An 18,044-nucleotide genomic window follows, 5' to 3' on the forward strand; every position below is an offset into this window, starting at 1 on the left:
TTCACTCCCATTTTCCCATTCTTTTGCTCCCTCCATCCCTCCTACCCCCTCTCCTTTTCTCTCCCTCCCTGTCAGGGAAGGTCAGTGCCTGCCTGGCAATTTACACATTGCTATGCAAAGTAACGACGTATGACTCCTTTTACTTCCCTATAAACCAAGTTTTACAGGGGCTGGATGCCCTATAAACAGATCCCACTTTGCAGCCGCAGCCAAATGGTGAGTGGGGCTGGAGGGTGACATGGGTGTCCTGGGCATCACCGGGGCTGCTCCTGTCCCACCGCTGGAACCACCCTGTGCCAGACACCCCCTAGCCTTGGGTTTTGACTGACATGGCTTAGAATTTTCAACAGGCATTTTAGAACACAGCAGGGCTTTACTCTGCAGCAGGATTTTTCCTTCGGTGGATGCAGCTGTCACTAGTTCTCTGCCACCGGCACCAGCAGTGGTCCTGCCACCTCACCCAGACCTTGGGTCTGACCATGCTGGTGCCAAGCAGGTGGGACTGGAGCAAGCAGCAGAGGTGCCTGTGCTCTGCTGCTTGCTAACCTGGGTGCTCTCCTGCCCAGCTGCCCCTGGGCACATCACTCCTCTGCTTTAGACAGGACTGAGCTGTTAAAGTGTAATTGTAAGATCAATGAATGGGAATCTAACCGACTGCTGAATGGCATCTGCATGGCACAGGAGAACCAGCAATTAATAGTTCAATATCAGCTCACTCTGCATTGAGAACATCCCATGATTTTGCAACCGGCAGCAGGTAACTGAGTCAACATACTGAAGATTTGGGCTCCCAGCTGGCTTGTACTTGTGCTTGCCAGGCACCCCAGTGCAGCCCTGGCCCTGATGGTGCCCCAAGCCACCGTGGCCACAGTGACATCGCTGCCACAACATGACACCAAGGTCTCTGGCTCCACAATAGCACATGCCTTTGGGCAGTGGTGCTAGCAACAATTTGCTATTCGTGTTTTAGGAGCACAAGAGATTGTTCAAGCAGCCCTTGCCTCCCAAAACTATGACCTATGTAGCACTTCCAAACAGCTCTTCTACTTCAAGGCTACAGGTCTGCAGGAGCGAAGCTGAGCAGATGGGAGAGCCCGTGCTTTCTCACTTGGGACTGGTGCTAAATGATCCTTTGCTGCAGGGAAAACAGTCGTCCGGTTTGTGCTCCTGAGAGACTGGCCAGAGCTCTCTGCACTCACGTGCCGGTGGCTCTTCCCTTCAGCAGGAGCAGTCGTGAGCTAAAAATTGTTTTTACAGTGTGCACACTGGGATGGGGATGCTAAGGTAGAGCATAGCCCCCTCTGTGGCCTCGTCCCAGGGACCTCCTTCCCAATCCTGGCTGGGCCACAATGATCCCTTTGATTAGATAAATGCTACAGACACTATGTCAAATATGTGCAGGATTTGCCACAGCGTCTAGTAAAATATCGTAAAAGCATGGCCCGTTTTGCTCCGCTCAGCAAAACAAACCTTTTGCTTAAATAGCCTGCTGAGCAAGGCAGGCTGCAAAGGCTGTTGGCTTCCTGGGCAGGAAGGATTAAAAGGGCCAGGAATAGAAACTGGAGAGGCAGCGTGTGCGGGAGAGCAGCAGATAAGGAGTGGGGAAGTTTGGAGAGCATTAGGTGGCTCACGAGGCTGGGACTGTCGATGGGACGTGGTGCTTTCCGCCCGGGGTTGTGTTGACTGTTGTTTTCTCACTACCGGTGTCCTCTGTCAGTCACCAGTGCCCCCTCCCAAATCCCTTGTCTTGGTGTGGAGGTCGAGGACCAAACCGGCCAAGGACACTGTGTTTCCTTTGCCCCAGAGATGGGTTTTGATGGAAACACATCAGCTGTTTCCTGGGCGCAGGCTGCTGTGGGAGATGATGTCTCCCCAGGGGTGTTCTGCCCGGGGAGTCCTTGTGTCCCCAACATCCCTGCGTGGTAGGGTTTGGGACAACTTGCCAATGTAGTCATGGCTTGGACTACCCAACAGGACACCGCGGCCCTGCAGCTGTTTTAGGTTGAAGATGTTCAAGTCAGCAGCTGGTTGTGCAGCTGATTCAAACATTTCTGTCCTACAGAAGATGTTCTGTCATTTTTATTCCAGACAGAAACAACTTGTAGCTGGCAAACCCCCACTGGCAGGCAAAAGCTGTTCCTAGACCACGTGCTCAGGGGAAGTTCAGCTATCAGGCCCTCTCTTCTCTCCTCCTGTCCCCATTTTCTGTGCCCTTCACCCACATCTCCTATGCCAGGAGATGGCTGCAAAGGAAACCATGGCAGTTCCAGGACATGAAGTGTTCCGCACCAAGCAGTTACTTAGTTTTTATCTATTTGAGCAGTAAATCCTTTCCCACGCTGGCATATTATGACACTAATTCTCCCTTATCGATATACCCCTGACTGGCAAATGCACCCAAAGCAGAAGAGGATTGCCTGAAAGTAAGATCTATGCTTCTCAGTACATGAGGATCAGGAAAAGGGTATTTAGTAGAGCATTTATGATAAGGATGCTATCAGTCACCATGCTTGCAAGCTCTTCGTGTCAAGTGGGTGAGCAGGCTCCTCTCATGGGGCTCCTCCTGCCCTTCTTGAACACAGTGTCATAGGATCAAAGGATAACTGAGGTTGAAAGGGACCTCAGGGTCTCTGCTCCAACTTCGTGCTTCGGGAAGCAGAGCCAGCTGAGAGAGCAGCGTGGGTTACTGGGGTCTTGAACAGGATGGACACCACAACTTCTCTAGGCAACTGGTGCTTGACTGTCCTCATGGTGAGTCACTTTCTCCTTAGACACCGTCTGAACGTCTCTCCAGTTTTTATGCCTGTTGATCTCCTCCTGCCATGCACCCTGTGAGGAGCTTGGTCACATCTTCTCAATGCCCCTGTGTGGGTTACGCTCCTGCGGCTCCTGCTGGCCCATTTCTCCAGCCTGCTGTGGGACAGCAGCCCTGCCTCCAGTGTATCAACCAGACCCCCCAGTCTGGGGCCGCCCACAAACTTGCTGAGCATGGACAGTGATCAGACTGTGGCCAGAAGCCTGAGGCCCTCCTGCCCTTTGCTGTTCTCTCTCCCAGCTCTGTACTCTCAAGAAATCTCCAGCAGAAATGCCTGTGCCCAGAGCCAGCAGGACCAACCTCATCTTACATCAGCGATGCCACTGCTGCCCCTTGCAGCCCCAACTCCCATGTCACTCGCAGCTTCAAAGCCACTGTGGGGCTGGACTGGCTTTTTCTTGGCATGCAAGTGAAGCAGAGATGGGCTCAGGTCTGAAACCTCTCCAGAGCAGGAAATCCCCGAGCAAAGCTAGGGCCTCTGCTCAGCCCACCACTGTTTTCACTGAGCGAGCTGCTGGGGAAGCACGAAGCCCAGTTACAAGACAAAGAACAAAAGTCCCAGGGGAACGTCGCCAGGGTAGTCATCTCCACACATGCAAAGGTCCCTTCTGCCTGGTTTTTTTTTTCCCCTTTGAAATTTCAAATTCCAGTTTGTGGACAAAGTCCTGCCTATCTGAGAATATAGATCTCCGACCACTGACCAAACTCCACTTAAAGCAGTCCTGAGGGCTGCTCTTCCCCTTGCCCATGGATGCTTCCGCTCAGTCCCTGGGTTTGCCGTATTGCACCAAAACTTTTGCACCAGAGCAGAGCACTCATACAGAAAGCGGATTTTGCTCGTTTCAGCCTAAAAGTCAGCATCTCGCTTTCTCCTCATGGAATGGGAAGGACCATCCAGAATAACCAGGTAGGAGCCTTATCACCTGCAATTCATTTGGGCAGCCATTGCAGATAGAAAATGAGAAGGAGAGACAGGACCTTCCATTGTGCTTATACCAGCAATTTTAGCTCGTCATTTAAATTAGGGAAGTGGGGAAAAAAAGGCAGCTTCAGAGGGGATGGAAAACAAGAGGGAACATGAGCTTATGGAAGCAGAGCCACTCTGTATGGTTAACTGATAACTCCAATTTGCTTCTTCCCTCTCATCTTTTCTGATTCTCCCGATTAAGCTCAACTTATTCTCATGCTAATCATTTCTTGACCTGTTTAGTCTGCATTAAAAAATTAACAGAGAGCAGTTTACTGCATGACTGGCTCACACCGAACTGCTACAGATTAGCAGGCAGGCTTTAAGCCTCTACACAGGACTTTTGGGTCTAGCAGCCAGTCTGCACAGCTCGAGGATGAGCTTTTTTCCTGTTTTTAAAGAACAGCTTTTTCTAAAGTCAGTATAAACCCCCCTCCCTTCATGCCTTAAGTATATTTGCTCTGTGACTATTTCCAAATGGGAAAGATAAAGCCAAGGGCTTGTGTTTTGTCAGACTTTTTGTAAACAGGAATATTTAGGCCACACTGTCAAATCCTTCTGCCTTCTACCTCAGCATGCCACGACTCTGGAGCAGAGTTGTCAGTGCGTTAATAAGCAGCTCCAAGGAATTTGGCAGAGGCTGGGGGACTGCAGGTCAGTACAGCTGAAACAAGCCCCTGGTTCAAGTGGTGGCTCCAGGCGACGACGTGGTGGACACACAAATGGGGATCTGCTCCCATGTCTGTCCCCAGAATGTCCCCAGCAGCAGCAAGGAGTATCCAAGAAAACAAGAAGTTGTTTAGGATCTGTTTGCCCCTTGCCAGCCACACACAGCATATCCCTGCCCTGTCAAAACAGTTCATGGAGGTGAACCAGAAAGATCCACCACCTCTATTCAGGGAGGTGGATCAGAAAAATCCAGCCACAAGAGGCAAGAAGCCACAAGCCACGTGCCAGACCCATGCCTGGGGGAAGACGCAGGCGTTTTATCGTCCTGTTCAACAACAAATCACTCTTGGTGATTTATTTTCCCCAGTGCTGAAGCACCTGTTGCTGTGGTTGGGACAGATGCTGTTTGGAGCTGGGGGCGATGCCCAGGACAGGCAATGCCTGAGCAGACCCTGGACACACTATCACTGGTGACCCTGTGACATGCAGTGGCATCCTGGGCTCCCCAGCACAGCTCAGGGTGACAGAGGCAGCTTCATGCAAACCACAGGCTATTCCTCACCAGTGCCAAAGTTATCAAAAAGTGGCCAAACCAACTGGATCTGTCCAGGCCCCCAGGCCATAAAATCACCGTATGGAGAATCAAGGCAGTTATTGGACATTGGGAAGAGACACTTCAAAGGAGGTAGCAGACTCCGCTTGAACTCCTCTCCAAAAGCAACATATGCATGTCAGCCAAAGCTGGGATGGACGTTGGAGCTGGAGGCAATTATTGGAGCTAAAATAAGTAACTGCTGTGCAAAAGTGGTAGGGGAAGAACTGCAAATGTGGGGACAGACAGACCATTTCAACATATACTGCTTTAGCGATAACACTGTGTGTACCTTTCATCCCAGGACCAGAAAGGGGTTTATTATCCTGTCTAACAAAGGGTCTGAACACTTGAGGAAGTAATTATTAGTGCTCTTGGGAGCTGTTGTTCTGCAAGGACAGTAAGTTTGAGCTGTTCTCAGAAGGGCAGTTGTGCTCGAAAATGCAGTGCTTTTGCTGGTGTGTATTTGCAAGCACTCTGCCTGCATTGCAGCCCTCAAAACCAGCATCTGTCCTCTGGGACCTGCAAGTCAGCACTTGTGACTCTGGAAATCTGGCTGCTGTGTTTTTATGCAAAATCACCCAACGAGCCCACGACGAAGTGAGGAAGAATTGTTATATTCACCTTCTTCCATTACACCATGGGCTGCAACTTGGCCCAAGCTACAGCTCCCACCGTTGATCCCACTTGCTCCATCTAAATCCCCACACTGTGACCATTGCCACTCCATCCAAACCTGAACCCAGCGGAGACCTTTCCAGCAAAGCACTCTTCTGCCTATTTGGGAGGAAATCCAGAAAGCTCTGACTTTGCCACATGCTGTCCCAGATTCACTGTCTACACTGGCAGATACTTGGCTCGAATCCAGCAGTTTAAGCCCCATTTAAATGGGGGAGCAGAAGCCACGGGGAAGCAGCATTGCTGGAGAGAGGGTGTGCTGCCAGCAACGAGCACCTATTGCTTTCTGTGCCGCACCAGCTCATGCATTTAGTATGGCAGGGATCTCAGCAGCCCATGTCTGGACCCAGAGAGAACTTATTTAGCAGGTGGATATGATCCCTTTGGAACTGAGGTAATCTAGCAGCTTCCCAGGGAAAAAGATCCCTACTGAGCTCACAGTCTGGCAGGCAAACGAGCCTCTGCCTTCACCTCGACTAGCTGTTCTCAGGGCTTTTAAGTTTCACTGGCTTGATACGTTCATTACACGCACACAAAACAGTCCCTGAATCATTCCAGCTTGTGGAGCAATAGGTGGAGGAGAACAGCCAAAATCAACACAGGTTACAAAGTGTTTTTTCAAAATTTATCTTTTTTGGGAAGGTGAATGCATCAGCAAGCCATGTCTGGAAATGACCTCCACTCACTGCTGGGGCTCTCAGGATCAGCCCTCACTAGAAATGAAGGCAAAAGACTGCGAAGCTGCTGGGGTGTGGAGGGAGAATGGCAGTGGGGCAAGGGCAGCAGGGGGACAGTCTGAGCTCTTGTCCCCAGAGGAGGGCAAGTCAAGGGCTCATCAAGGGCAAAAAGCATCTTCCTGAATCCAACAGCCATGGGCTGCTCCAACTGCCTTCCTCCTGCCCTGGGCTGCCTGGCAAAGTCAGCCCCAGCTGAGGAGCTGAACGCTGGGGGAGCATCTCAGGAAAGGGTCACGTGAGTGTCTGATGGGAGGCCACATGAAGAAGGCAGAAAGCTGCCATAGGCAGGAGCACTGGTCAGGTCTGAACTGGGGAAGGTAGTCTGGGCATGGAAAAAAAGAAAAAAAAAGGGTGGTAAGTTAAAATTTGAAAGATTCTGGTTTCTGGAGTCAGAAAGGAACAAGCTAGTGCAAAATATTTTTTTCTCCTGCAGGAGTGTGCCTGAATAGGCTGTCTGGTCCCCAGCGTCCTCAACTGCCAGAGCACAGCAAGTGCCAGAGGGGTAAGTGGGAGCAAAACAGTATTCAGGAGCTCCATGTCCACAGCAGATCCGCACTCCTGCAGCCGGTGGCTACCATAGCGTTCTCCTGCACAACACAACCATCCTGTCTACTGACACAGAAACAAAAAAACCACAGCAGAAAGCGAGGGATGGGAACATCGGAGCTTTCTACACGCAAGGTTTGTTGCATGGGGGACAGCAAGGGGGGGTGGGGATGGAAATCACACGTCTCCACAGTCCCATAAACCCACGGCCAGGACACTGCAGTGCCAACTGCCTGGCTTCTGGCTAACAAACAACACAGCAAACTGCTAACTAGCCTTTGAGTATTTGACCTATGTCTCCAAGACAGGATAGCACTATTTGTCCCTTAACGTTCCTGCAAAGCCCAGTGCCGTTGGCCTCTTGTATCATAAAGATATTAAAATATATTATGACCATAAACTACATCACTTGAGGAAATGAACCATTTCTAGTAAACATGTCATGGGACGCCGAAGCCATGGACTATTCTAAATTAATCTCTGGCTGATAAAGAGCGCAGGTATTTGCTGGGAGCAGCTTCCAGCGTGTGGCTGCCCACGCAGTGCTGGCGTGGGGAGCTCATCCCGCAGGATGGTGGCTCAGGGTGCAGGCTGCCCCAGGAGGCATAAACCCCACTGCCAGTGCAAGCCCTGCTTCAGGGGAATTGCTCAAGCAAGAGGAGCCCCAAGATTTTTGCTGTGCCCCAGGGTCGAGTGGGGGCTGTTGGGGTGTTTTGTGGGCGAGGCTCTGCGGGGCAAAGCAGTCCGGGGCTCAGGATGCACCAGACACGTCCGAGTGCCTGCAGAGCCCCCTGAGCACCCTGAGCCCAGTCAGGCTCCTTGCTGCCTCGCCTCCACGCTGAGGTCCCTGGGGTGCTGGGGCCGAGGGGCTGAGCACAGAGCCAGCTGGTGGGGGATGTGCACTGGAGGCGGCCGTGGAGGGGGACCCAAAAAACCTTTCTAGTAAGAGCTCTGTACAACCGATAAGGTTTGCATTGAAACTTCTTCTCTCAGTTCCTTTCAAGCTTTCATTATGAGGGCTGCGTAAGTCCTGCTGCAGACCTCTTTGGGTAAGGAGCAGGCAGCAAACGGGGCAGGACCAGAGGTTGTCCTGCAAGCCGGCAGATCCGTCCCTGGGCCTGCTGAGGCTGCACCACGGGGCAGTAATGCCAGACAGTGGGATCTGGGCTGAGAATGATCATCTCATTTCCCAAATGGCACAGGCAGTCACCAGGGTGTCCGTGGGACGCCAGCCTGGCTCCACCACCTCTTCCCCCAGGAGTCACAACACCCACTCCCCCATGCCACCCGCATTGGAGTGGCCCTCTCGAGACCCTCGGAACCGAGCTTGGGGGACATCAGCCATTGCTACCCACAAACCTGGCATGTTCACTCCGCACGCAGCAAAACAGAAACCAGAGACATGGGAGGACCCTCAGAGGGGGACTAGCAATAGGTATGGGGGGGAAGAGCAGATTTTGGCTGCTCTGAAACCCCGCTGGAGACCCTGGGGGTTGCCAGTGCCCTTCACTCACATCAACTCCGCAGGGCTGCCTATGCAGCTACTTCTCTCCCTGCTGCGAGTGCCAGGGGGAGCACGGGGGGTACCTGGTGTTTCCTGGAGCAGGTCGTATCTGCTGCCATTCATCTTCCAGGGGCGCTCAGCTCTGCGGGCAAAGCTAGGGGAGTCTGGCCCTTGGATGGGGCCGTCCAGCCAACAAGCCCCCCACGGGCAGCAGGGCACGAGCCATGCCCGGGAGCTGGCTGCGGTGCGGTGGCAGGGACCGGCTAATCCCTTAATGCTGGTCACAATGAGATTTGATGGGGAGCAGGAGTTTGTGCTGCAGAGTTGCAGGTTTTAAAGGGTTCTGGCCACTACCCGGAGGGGAATTATAAGGTGGCTCCAGGTCTGTGCTCTACTGCTGGTGCCCACAGCAATGCCCGCTGCTTTCTGGGCCACCTTTCCAAGGTGCCTTCACCCTGGCCTCTAGCCTGCCTGGGTTTCTGTGGGGCAGGGGGTGCCCAACCACACATGCACCTCTGGAGGCTGCTCCAGAAAATGTGCCTGGGTGTGTTTAACAGCAGGAGTGGGCCTAAATCCCTCTCCAGGGAGAGTCTGACCACTTTCACTTTAAAATGTTTCTATATAAATACCCAGAACACCATATCCTTGAGAAACCACCTTTTTCTCCCCCTCCAGCCACCACCACAACACGCAGGGCTGGGAGATGCAGGGGCAAGGCAGGAGAGCAGGCAGGAGCTGCATGCATGGTGCTCCCTGCCTTTGGGCAGCCCTGAACTTCGTGTCCTGCAGACCCCAGAGAGCATCTCCAGTGGTTCAAAACACCCTGGGGGTATCGCTGCTAGAGCTCTCCCATGGCTCTTTAGGCGCCTGCATGCTCTGTGCTGGTGTCATCCCTTCCCCATCCTCTCCCAAGGAAATTGGGATCTGGAAAACTCTCAGGGCTGAGATTTCTTAACCAACCGTGCGTGTTGGTGCTGTCAATGGGGAATCCAGGAGCCCAGGCAGTCTGAGATTTTGGCTAGTGTCTTGTGCCACGGCCTGTCCGAGGCAAGCCCAGCAGGAATAAAAGGGAATTTCCAACTGCCAGACTACAAGAGAGCCCTCTCTACCACCACAGTGCTGAACTCTCTGCATTTTTTTCTGGAGATGAAGCTGCTGTGACACTCTCGTGTTGATTTATTTGGCCCCAGTCCGGAGGGGAGCTCAGAAGGCTGCTGAGCACCGAGATTTTTCTCCGCTGCAGGGAGTGTGTGCTGGCATGTGTGGCCCTGCTTAGCCTGGAGGAGGAAAATTAGGTGAGGGATTAGAGTGGCACTTCGCTGGGTTTTGACAGACACTGAGCAATAGATTGAATGCTGACAAGGAGAACTGGGCACCTTTGCAATGCAGCCCTGTGCTGTAGGACCAGGGCCAGAAGCAAGCATGGCCTCACCAGCCTCCACACCCAGAAGAGCCAACTCGTGGCCAAGCCCGTCTGAAACACTCATTTTCCTGCACTTCCCTTCCTCCTTGGACGGATTTCCTCCCACCAAGCCCACCTCTGCTTTTGCTGTGCTAAAGAGGAGACAGCTCATTCCTGCCCTCCAGAGACATCGGACCCCAAGCGCTACCTTGAAGGCATGAGTCTAATGGAGCAAAACCATTCCTAAACCATTCCCATTCCATCTTCGGGAGCCTCTGCTCTCACTCAGGGCTGCCTGGGATGCATTTGAATTAATTTGGAGCACACACAATAATCCCCTGACGAGTCAGGGATGGGAAATGACCAGCAGACCCGTACTCCGGCTCCGTGCCCGGGGAAGGGGTGCACTGACAACAGGGGCTGAAGCCCAGCATGCCCACATGGAGCCGGGAGCAGCATCAAGGGCAGGGCTGGGTTTGAACTGTGTGTGACCCCATGACACCTCCCTTCACCGCTCTGTTTCCACACGGGTTTTAATGCCTGTAACAGGGAAACACACCCAGGTCAACAGAGATTTCTCCCAGACAGCGGCAGTCCCCCGTCACACACCCATGGATGGGCCATGGGCAGCACCTGGCTCTGCTTCCACCAGGGTGTCCATGTGGTGGCAAAGCCACCACCTCCATCCCACCCCCATTTAGCCCTTGACGGCAGCAGTCTCTAGGCAGGGGAGCAGCCAGGGCTGTGGATCTGAAGCCCGGCTGTTTGTCTCCTCGCCCGTCCTGCCTCCTCATTCCACCCTTCATTTCCTGGTGCTGCCTTTGCCCTGCTGACGGCAGGCTCTCTGCATGGGCTGGTTCCCTCAGGCACCCATCGGTGCCTTCTCCGCTGCCAGAGCACCTTGACCTGGCCGAGGCTGCTTGTCCCTGGGGCAGGACCTGCTCCTGCTCTTGGGCGGTGGTGGCTGCAAGCGAGAGGCCATACAGCTTGCTGGATGGGAGCCTGCAGCACAGACAGGGCTTTTTTTTATGGGGCAGTTGTTATTTTATTCCTTCTGCTGAGCCCCCCAGTGTTGCCCTGTCCATTAACCTGACACCCTGCCCAACCCCACAGCCCATGGCTAAATTTCCTTGGGTGCTGTTAGCAGCAGTGAATTCTCTTCCCAGGATGAGCTGCTGCTTCTCACCAGGGTGGTGGGGTGGACCCTGCCATCCCAGTGATGGTGTGGGATGAAGGACTTGCCCAGCCAGCTGGAAACCGGGGCAGGTTGGCACACTGGAGAGGAACAGCAGCAGCGTCTTATCATGGGTCATCAAGGAGCATCATCATCCATGGGGCATCAAGGCTTTGGGGACCATGTGGCAAAATGGTGAGCCTCCCCTGGGAGCAGAGGGGGAGAGAAGTGGCCGAGTGGGGCAGGAGGAGCCAGGCTCTGCAGCCTCTGTGAATGGTGCTGGGCCATAAACGCGGCACGGTGGCTGTCATTTATGTGTCAGCAAACACGTTGAGTGGGCTCGACTATTGATTCTGACTGCATAAAAGAGTGTTGTGGCACTTGTTCAGGTTTGTGCAGGTTTTACAGCTCTTGTTCCAAGAAGTGCCTATGTATTTGGTTTTGTTTCTTCCTTCAGGTCTTCTGTCTGTTGACATTGGCTCTCCTAACGTGCGTTGGGCCATGCCAGGAAGCTGAGTGTACAGCTCTCCTTGCGTTTCCCACTTTCCCAGGGGTTATCGCCTATAAAATCTCACACACACCCATGGCTGGGACAGGTTTCTGGTACAGAGGCAGGTGAAAGGTGCCTGCAGGTCCCACGTTGATGGGTTTGGGTGCCTCATGCTGGGTGGCAGGAGCTGAGCCACCCACCCTGACAGATGAGTTTTAGGGTGGATGGGCAAAGCCACAGGGAAGGTGCTGCCCCGGGTAGCCTGAGGCAGGATGAGCAAGGACAGAGGGCTGGAGGGCTGCGATGAAAATTGGAGTGTAAAACCAGCTTGGATGTCCAGAGAAGGAGAAGGTGTCAGGGCTCCCAGAGCATCATCGCAGAGGAGATGGCGCATGCGTGGTGACCCACAGCAGGACACACGCAGTATCACCCATTCCCCACCTCCAGTCTTTTTCCCACCAGGAGATGACAGCACCAGCTGAGCCCACAGTGACACCTTGGTGGCCGGGGGCTCAGAGGGCTTTGAGCCCACAGTGATGGTCCCCATCCATCCCTTGGCACCGGGGCTGCTGGTACCATGGGGATGCAGCTGAAGTCCCTCCAGTGGCTGCAGCATTTTGGGATAGAAAGTCTGGTCCAGCCTTGCAGACCCTTCAGCTTTTGGGAGCCAGGATCTGTGTCCTCCTCGGCTGCTTGTGCCTTTCCATAGCCACTTGCTTTACATGGAGCAGCTCCTCTCGCACCTTTGGTGTATCATCCAGAGCCCACCTTTACTTTTTGAGGCACTTGTTTCCTGAAGGGATTTGCTGGGTAATTTCTGTTGATGCTTAGGCTGAAGCTTTGACAGGAGCCATTTCTGGGAGTAATTGCTTCTGGGACCTGGCTTTGCTTAGAGGTCCTGGTGGGAATGTGGTGCCTCTGCCCAGCACAGGCGAGCAGAGCCATCACCCCTGGGTTCACGATACAGCCACTACCTTGAAATTTGCCTTCTGTGAAAATTCTGCAACATTTGCCTTTTCCACAAACATTTCTGCCAGGAACCTTGTTTGCTTGAATATTTGAGGAAAGCAAACAGAGAAGGAGCCTGAACACAAACAGTCATGGACATTTTTTTGCAGTCTTTGCCCCATTCTAACCCCGAGCCCGCCAGCAGAGACACTTGCAGGTGTCCCCCCTGCCCAACGTACCCCTTGGCTGTGCCCTATGCACTGCCCCGTCCCTTGCTGCTGGCCCTGGTCCCGCTGCAAATATTTCTGTCTTGAAAGAAAATCACCCAGACCTTGCTGTCTGTGGGACCACCACCACTCACCACCCCTTTGCACTCACTTTAAATAAACATCATTTTTTAATGTCGTTTAAGAAATGTCAGCAGATGACTAACCGAGCATGTCTGCCTTGCTGACCTACACCTGCTCTTCGGAGCTCAAAATAGCTCTCAGACACTCCTCAAACCTTCCCCAGCCTCATGCTGCTCCCCTGCCAGAGCTGGAGCTCATTGCCCACTGATAGCAGCCCTCTGTGCTCACTCCACCTTATAAAAATACCATCGTATTTTCAAGCGAAGCCGGACGAGGGTGTGCTGCTGGCCCGATAAGCAGCCGTGGTGAGGCAGCTGCCCCGGCCTGATGGAAGTTGCAGCCCTGTGGGCAAGCGCAGCTGCCCGGTGACACAGCATCCCTGCAGCCTGACGCGATGGAGGGAGCATCCCCAGCTCTTCCTGAAGGAAACCTTCACCAAGCACTGGCAAACAGCACTCAGGATCAGGCCAAGGTGTCTAAAGTAGTGATTGTCCCTTTTGCATCCCATCTAAATACCAGTGCTTATTCCTGGGTGTGACAAGACCCTGCTCAGCCATTTCTTGCCCTGCTAAGTGCTGACCCTGCCAGCACCAGTGTTAGGGCCACCCCCTGCAGGCAGCGGGGACAGCGAGAGTGGGGACAGGGAAGGGGGCTGTGCTGGGTGTCCTAATGCCCACTGGTCCCTGACAGCCTCCAGGCCACGGACACAGAGCACAAGGAGTAAACAGAGGAGTTAAATAGCAGTTGACAGGAGAAATCAAGGGGGGAAAGCTCAGTTTGGGTCATATCTAGTGGAAAGCTATAAAAGAATTAGACCCATGTGCCAATGAAAAATGATTGCTTCACAGTGAAAAGTAAAAATACTCAGAAATTCTGCCTCCTCTTACGTTCTTCAGCTGAAACTATTCACCACATCTGACCAAAACGCCTGAGCAGCTCTGACGTCTTGCATTTTTCAGCTAATTTCCAAAGCTGCTTTACTGAGCTGGCCCCGATCATGCGCTGGTCCCTGCTGTAACCACCAGCCCCAGGGATCCCTGGCTCTGTGAGATGCTCCCGAAATAGGAAGGAGCAGTGCTGCCTGCGCTGGGATTGAGGGTGGTTGCCCCAATGACACCCAGGTCTCGTCGGGAGGATAAAGGTGGAGCCGGGGGTCCGTTGCCTCTTCACTGCCAGGAGAGGCTCATCCCCTCGCTCCCTCTCCATCCCCTACCCTGCACACCCATTTGCAGCCTCCACGTGGGAATTTAACACCACAGTGCCTGGAGGAGCCCTTGCCAGCTCACAGTCCATCCTCAGCGGGTGCTGGTGAGGATGCTGAGCGTGCTCCCAGCCCCACGGCTCTCCGGGAGCTGTGGCATCCCTCCCTTCTCACCCAGGGACCCGCACAGAGTGCTGGGGACAGGACACCTCTGTCACCATCTGGCGGGGAATCCTCCAAGTCCTTTACACAAGGCACAGGTCTGATGGGAGGGAAGTAAGTGCCCCCAGGGTGTGGTTTAGGGGGAATGCTTGGTGGCAGATTGAGGCAGGGGTGGATGGGGAGGGTTGCAGTCACTGCAGCAGGGGGATGGATGCCCCACTCTCTGCTCTTACTGATGCCACCGCTGCAAAGAGCGGGCTAGACCCACTCGCTGTCCCAAGGCTGAGTGCCGGTGCCCAGCTGCCCTCTCAGAATATATCCCTGGCTTCAAATGGATGCTGAAATACTGAAGCCCCTGAGATGGATGGGGAGACAGAAAAATGAGAAAATCTTTCCATCTGTCAAAGGAAACTGCAAATAGCTGTATGACCCCTCCAAGGCTGAAGGCTCATCTGGTGGACCCTGGTGTGCGGACGCCAGGGGCTGCCCTGTCCCCCATCCCCGCCAGCCCTTCCTTGCCTCTGTTTGGATAACTTTTTCACCCCTTTTATTTATGAGGACTCCCCTCCTTCTGCCAACACTCTTGAGTTTCCTCTTGCTTTGGACTGGGAGGCCTGTCTTGCTTTTTTATTCTTATTGTTTTTCTCTCTCCCCCTTGCAAGGCCCCTGGCTCAGCAGCCCAGCCCCACGGCAGGCTGGCAAGCAGTGGGTGCCGGCCGGAGCGCGGGAGCAGATGGGGAGAGCGGCCACAGGTGGGATGCCCAGCTCTGCCTCTGCCTCCCCTGGCTCAGCTGATGGCTCAGTTGCTGACCCTCAGGCTGAAAAATTAGGGGAAAATCAGGATTTTTTTAAAAAAAAGGTCAGGAGAAAATGAACAGCAGAAAAGTTTGCCTGCCTGTATGTAAGGTCACCGATGTGCCGGGGCCAGCAAGCGGCTGCTCGCATTAGAGCCAGCTGGAAGTGGGCAGAATAACTCAATTGTAAGTGACTAAAGAGCTTGTTCAGCTCCTTGTGTCGCATCTGTCAGGCAAAGACTGTTGCTTGCTGCAGAAATGAGGCTGGCTTTGCACCTTGGGGCAAAGCAGGACACAGGCACCCTGGATTTGGGGACACGCAGACCCAGCCACCCTGCACTGCCGTGTCTCCCAGGCTGACTGGAATGTCACTTGAGCCTCCCTTCTCCTGCAAATGAAGCACAAGTCAGCCCTGCGAGCTCGTGGGTCAGGAGCCATCTCCCACCAGCAGCAGGGATTCATGGAGAGCTTCAGCCTGAAGGATGCTCAGCACCCACTTCTTCTGGCCAGCCCACAGAGGTGCCCTCGCTCCAGGATTCGACCCTCTGTACATCTCAGAGACATCAAGCCTTCGTTTGATGCGCTCACAAGCAGCCTGCATCACGCAGCTCCTTGCACATTGTCCAAGCAGTGCCAGATGGACACAAAACCACAACCTGCACTGAACAGACCAAAATCTCGGCATTTTTATGCATCCGGCTTTATGCGAGGTGCTGTCTCACTGCCGGCTCCTGCAGCTTAGAGGCATAGGTGAAGGGAGCTCCTCCTGAGCCCCAGCTCCTGCGGGCCTGGGACATACAATTGAGCATCCTGATAAAAACAGGCTAAACCACAGCATTTTGTAACTGCTTGACTACAGCTCCCTGCTCCAGCTCGGCCTAGCGATGCTATTGCAGATCCTATGCAGTTCCTACACGTTTCCATTGCAATAGGTGATGGACCCACCAAAATGCTGATGAGCCCTGTGTCTGGCCATGGCTCGGTGATGGGAGCTGAAATTAAAGTGATCTGGAGAGTATTGAAGTGCTGGGGGCTGGAGCAAAGAGGTGTGGGGCCTCACTGCAGCATGGGTGCCTGGCACGAGGGTGGGTTGGGGATGGAGGTGGCACCTGTAGGAGCCTGCAGGCCTGGAGCAAGAGAAACCACCACCCAGAATGGGGCCATGAGCAAAGTGTGAGGAGGTGACCTGGGAGAACCACAAGTCCTCCTGGGGCCTGGCTGCAGCACACATGGCAGCTGGAGCGCGGGCTGGTGGGGCTGTGCGTGCTTGTGAGTGGGTTGTGGTAAAGAAGAGGCATGAAAAATACAGTGAGGAGAGGCAAGGTAGCATGATGGAGAGCCACGGGGTGTGATGGAGAGCCAGGGGGTGTGATGGAGAGCCAGGGGAAGTGATGGAGAACCAGGGGAAGTGATGGAGAGCCATGAGGATGTGATGGAGAACCTCATAACTGTGAGACCTCATCTGCTGGGGCCTCACTCGACACCCTGGCCATGCCCAGAGAACTGGGGTTCCCAGATCACACGGGACCGAACCAGCCCCAGCCCCTTGCTGGGTAGGGAAGCTGCAGCAGGGGCACAGTCGGACCCGTCCCGAGGATAACAGCAGGCTGATGACAGCCCAGGGGAACCTGTCCCCTGCTGCCCACGTGCGTTTGTTGGCAGTTGGCATCTGGCACAGCCAAGGATAGCGGTGGCGTGGGGCTGCCCCGGGCTGGTACCCGCTGTGCCAGGGAACATGAGCACAGGCCTGGCGGGCACCTCCCTGCCACCGGGGCCCCCGGGCAGCAGCGAGCCCCCACGGGGACCAGAGGCTGCGGCTCACCCGGGCACTGCACTCCCTGCTGGGAAACCTGCCCAGCCGCAACACCAGCCCGGCCCCAGCCCTGGGCGCCCGCTGTGCCTGCCCACGCAGCCCAGGCGTGCCACGGGCCGCCCGCAGCCTTTGTGTTGGGGCTGGCACCACGTCACCTCCTTCCTAAACAGCTTCCACTTCTGCTGCGGACCCCGCAGCAGCCCCTCTGCCAGCAGGTTGGACCGCTCTGCTCCCTTGGGCACGTGCCTTCTTCTTCGAGCCAAGCAGAGTGAAAGAGAGAAAATACATACGTATGTATTTATATTATATAAAAATCAATCGGGGAGCCTTTTTCCACCTCCATCTCCAGCCTTTGCAGGTGCCTGAGCCGGTGGAGGCCAGGCAGCGCGGTGGGGCCGGGGCGTGGGGCTGGGGGCTGCTGCCCGCTCCCAGCCCCGCTTCCCGTAAGCGACGCCGGGGCGGCAGCGCGGGCGATGGAAACGCTGTACTCACCATATGGAGCCTCCATCTTAGCGCTTAGCTGGGTGCTTACATTGACCATGTCTCGCCGGCTACTGCTATGGGGACTTGGGGCGAAAACCAGAGGAAGTAGAGGAATAAAAAGAAATCTAAATAAATAAATAAAAACGTCTTTCACTAAGGAACTAGGTGAAGGCAGGAGGGAGCACGGAGAGGCAGGGCGAGGAAACCTGCCTCTCCTGTTATCTTATTGATTCGCTTAATCAGGGCTAATGTGGGTGGAGATGTTAAATAGTAACCAAGCTCTTATGGAAACCAATCTGCAAGGTGCCGTTGCTGTAGCTATAGTAACTGCTGCCAAGCTAGAAACTCAAACATGGCTTTTACTGGGCTCTTTTGGAGCTCCCGTTTCCATCCGCTGTCAAGGCCGGGGCAGCTGCCGGGCTGGGGTTCACCCTCAGCCGTGGGGGGGACGGGGCAGCCGCATCCCACTGCGCAGCCCCCCGGTGCTGCCGGTTTTTGTGCCGTCGCCTGCCCGTGATGGGAAAACCACAGCTGAGCTGCCTGCGGGCAAGGGGCAAACATGGCATGGGGGCCAGGGGCCATGGGACAAGCTGCGGGGGCTGGCATGTGGTGGCACGGGCAGAGCAGAGCCTGGTCCAGGCACAGGGGGCAAAATACCCCGGCCATGAGTCAGGGCTTGTCCACTCGGTGCAAAACTGGAGGGGTCACCTGAGGATTGG

Source organism: Falco punctatus, assembly GCF_963210335.1.
Source record: "Falco punctatus genome assembly, chromosome: 10".
In the NCBI taxonomy this organism is placed as follows: domain Eukaryota; kingdom Metazoa; phylum Chordata; class Aves; order Falconiformes; family Falconidae; genus Falco; species Falco punctatus.